The sequence below is a fragment of the Anser anser genome, assembly GCF_964211835.1.
Source record: "Anser anser genome assembly, chromosome: 26".
NCBI classification, from domain to species: domain Eukaryota; kingdom Metazoa; phylum Chordata; class Aves; order Anseriformes; family Anatidae; genus Anser; species Anser anser.
The window spans coordinates 2,576,698-2,581,097 of record NC_139747.1 but is presented as its reverse complement, the minus strand read 5'-3'; positions in this window follow the sequence as shown (position 1 = coordinate 2,581,097).

Below are 4,400 nucleotides of genomic sequence, written 5' to 3'. Positions count from 1 at the left end.
ATTCATCTGTGAGAAAAACTGACACAAACCAGAAATTATACATATATAATATATATATATATTTACTGGAGAATATTTATATATTTACTGCAACGCTGCAACCACTCAGTCCCTGGCCCCCACCCTGCTGGGGCTTTCCCTCACCCCAAAGCTCCTTTTAAGTCCCGTTTCAAGGAGAGGAAAGGGAGGAGAGATGGGGAGGGCAGGGAAGGGGTAGATCTGAGTTCAGACCACATAAAATCTCCCTTTGCTTTCAGCCAAAGCTCGGCCGGGAAGGCAAAGTGTTTAACCCTTTCCCCTGCCCCACAGCTGCATGCTCAGAGGCTGGGAAAGGCGACAGGAGAGAGGATGCTGAAATCGCCCTGCTCATCCTGAGCATCTCCAAAACCCAAAAGATAAAGCAGGCAAAGGGAGTGGGAGCTGCTGCCACAGAGGGGAAATGAGGCACCGGGGGTCTCGGTGGCTTGTCCAGGGTTTGAAATGTAAAACTTAATGCTGATGAATATAAAAAAATATCTAATAAAAGAAATATAATATATAAAAGAAATAAAAATGAAATTATAATAAATGATGAATATATTTTAAAAAAAAAAGAATACATATACGCATACACCCCAGCACCTCCCCGGGGTTTGCCGTGGATCACAGTTAAAGATGTTTTAAAGATAGACGAGGAGCAAACAGATCCTGCATTAGCCAGCACACGAATATTTCAAGGGTCTGAACCGTCAAGCAGCCAGCTCGTGTGAGGTTAACCACTAACCGTGGCCAGTAAGACCAGGCTTCCCCAGACGTCCGTTTATTACACGGCATCCTCTGCGGGCAATTAATTCCTGCTTCGGTCTCGTGCCTCCCCCGCTCCCTGGAGGCGAGCCGCGGTCCTTCCCCAAATTCTTGCACTCGTTTTGTTTTCCACTTGCAACAGAGCTGAGGAAGAGTATGTGTGTGTGTGTGGGGGGGGGGGGGGGGGGGGGGAAATTTGGTAACCCAGAACCCTGCGGGGTGCCCCCATCTCGATGCACTTAATTTACACCAGTTGTGGGGCAGCCTCCCTGGCTTCTGGAGGGGTTTGGACGGAGCCGATCAGGCTGGTGGTGATAAGGAGTGGGTGCTTGCCAGGAGGCCTGGCCCTGGGTGATAAATGCACACCCTTTTTGCCCCTGCCTTACAAATCAGCCTTAAATAGAAAAAGTCCGTGCGCCTGCTCCGTGCGCGGCGGTGGAAATTCTTGCTGTGCGGGTGGGTGACGTGTGTGCCGCGGCATCCCGGCTCCGAGAGTGTACAAACCCGCACGCCAAGCATAAAGCCGCCTTTGTTCAGAGCCGTGCAAACATTATTTTACAAAGAGGGAGGCTGAGACGGACGGACATGTGGCCGTGGCTTCCTGACAAGTGGTGGAGGGGGAGGCGTCGGGGTCTCGGTGCTGGGGGCTGCCCCCGCTGCGGGATGGGTCTGGGAGCAAGGGGAAAGTGATGGAGCAAGAGGGGAATTGGCAGCAGCACCTGATTGTGCTCTGAGTCTACACGAGGCAGTCCCATAAACATCATCAGGACGGACTTTTGGTCCTTTCCCATCCCACTGAACATGCAAATATTGCAAGATTGTGAACCAGCATTTATTCTGACCTAACAGAAAAAAAAATGCTGTCTGCTAAGGCCCCGAGCGACTTAAACTGATGTCAGTGGTATCCAGGGCAAAGAACATATGATTTTGGTTAAACAAAAGGCCCTGCATACTTTTGGGGCTTGTAATGCAAGTACCCACCCAGGAAACAACCAGGAATTCATTTCCTTTAAATCACACTTCAGCTTAATTACTCTCGGCACGGACAGGTCCCGACTTCTGCTGGAGCAAAGCAGATTTCCATTGCGTAGCGCGGCTGCTCGCTGTGCCGTGAGGGTAACTGCCAAAGGGGGATGCTTCCCGAATACCCACATCCTGAGCGGGTTGCCTCCAGCCCTACTGATCCATCCGGACCTGCAGAGCATCGCTGCCTTCCTCCAGGTCCCATCCGATGCCCCGCTCTCACCCGCTTTTCCCAGTTCCCCGAGCTGCTTCCCCGCCGAGCAGCCTTGTTCCCGCCCTGCCATCTTCTTCCAAGCTCTCACCTGCACTTGTTGTGCCTTGGGCAATGCTTAAAAAAGGATCGGCCGCTCAAGAGTTACTCATCCACAGCCTGGGTGAGTCATTTCCTAGGGAGAGAGCCTGCCCCAAGCCCTGAATCCAGTACGCGCTCACAGTACGGGTGAGCCCAGAGTTCAAGGCTGGCAAAAAATTAACAAGTCACCACGTCGCCATCTCAACTCGCTTTTGTTGGGGCAATTTTTCTCCCACCCCATCCACACAGCTGCAGGAGAACCGATTGTGTAATGGCAGAAAGTCCAAAGGTTTTCCATATATTTGTTTGTTCCCTCCCCGAGGCGATGCGCTGGGATTTCCACGCTCAGACGGAAGGCACACAGAAAGTTCATGCAGCCTTTTCTTTCTTTTTTTTCCCCCTTGGGAGACAAAACCTGTGCCTTTGCTCACTTGAGACAGGCGCTATGTGATGGTGAAAAATGCAAACCGAAGGAGCACCGAGGAGCACAGGCTCAGCGAAGCGTTCCCGGCGGCTCCTGCCTGAGCTGGGAGCTTCGAAACCAGAAGTTTGGGCATGAAAAGAAAAAGGAAAACCGTGGTAAAAAAATAAGGTGCTGTGAAACGTGAGCCCAGCTCAGCTTTCACACCAGGCTGTTGTCACACATCGTACTGAAACGTGCTGCAGCGGTGGTGGCACGAGTTTGGAAGTGCCAAGGGCCAGCCCTTGTCCTCCTCCTTCCTCCCTTTCCTTCCTCCTCTTCCTCCCACCACTATATGGCCCCGTTCGCTGTGCCCAGAGCTCTCGTCCCATCACCTCCACGACGTGCCCGGGGCCAAACCGTGCTGTGCCCGGGGGCTGAGCCAAGCCCAGCCCAGTTATCAGGAAAAGGAGGACCAGAGCAAACATCGCTCTGATATTTTATGAGGATGGGCACCTAACAAACAGGGACATAGACAAAGCAGAGATATTTAATGAATTTTTGGCTCTGTCTTCAACACCAGAGATGGACTCTGGGACTCCAAATGCCCTAGGATGGAGGACCGAGACTGCAGGAATGATAAACCCCAAATTTGTGCACATTTGCTGCTCCACCTGGATCCATACAAGTCCAGGGGGCCTGATGGGATTCATCCCAGGGTACTCAGAGGGATGTCTAATGTCATTGTGGGACCTCTCCCGATTATTTTTCAATGATCTTGGGAATCCGGAGAGGTCCCAGCTGACTGGAAGCTGGCAAATGTGCACCCAGTTTCCAAGAAGGGCAAGAAGGAAGATCCTGGCAATTCCAGGCCAGTCAGTCTCACTTTGGTGCCTGGTAAAATTTAGAAAATTATTCTGGGAGTTATTAAAAACCATCTAAGGGACAACGCAGCGATTGGTAACAGCCAATGTGGGTTCAATAGGGGAAGCTCATGTCTAACAAATTTATTTCTTTTCACAAGATCACCCAGCTGGTGGATCAAAGGAAGCCAGTCGATGTAATCTGTCTGGATTTCAGCAAAGCTTTCGATACTGTCTCTCACAATATCCTTCTGGACAAGACAACCAGAATACAGTTAGATAAAATTATTATGAGATGGGCGAACAATTAGCTGATGGGTCAGGCCAACAGGGTTCTTGTAACGGGGTTACACCAGCCTGGCAGCCTAACATTAGTGGGGTTCCCCGGGGCTCCATTTTAGGGCCAGTCCTCTCAATGTTTGCAGAAATGATTTGAACGAAGGACTCGATGTTTTTTCGGTCACGCTTGACACCTCGCCAGCCGGGGTGCCCCCAACGTGGCGCCCGAGCGGGGCCGCAGGAACTGCTACCCCACGCTGGGAGCTCTCCGTGCTGCTGCTTTCACCTGCTCTCACCACGAGTTGACGCAGGCGCAGGTTTTTTTTTCTGTGCTGTGATCCTATCCGTGCTTCTTCCATCTCCGCGCCAAAGCAGGGGGCTCAAGCGCACCCTGTGGGGTGCCCCCCAAGCCCACCAAACGCCTCGGTTATCTATGCACAGATGTGCTGCTTGTCGAGCAGGCAGCACAAGCAGCGGCAGGCGTGATTTATATCTCTTTTTACGTTTTCTTTTTCTCTCTCTTTCTTACAAGTCCCCTGCCTTGACGCGGTCCCAGCTGCAAGGTCACTCGAGCGTGCTTGCAGTGCTCCTCGCCAGCCTTCCGTCCCTACCCCGTCCTCCTCCTCAACAATATTCTGCTTTTAACTTTCCTCCCAGCTGGGCACCGTGCTATAACGGAGATATAAAACCGCCAGCGCCCCAAGGATGGAGAAGGGGCTGGAGGGGAGGGGACGGGTGGGGGGGCGCCTGGTGTCCCCTG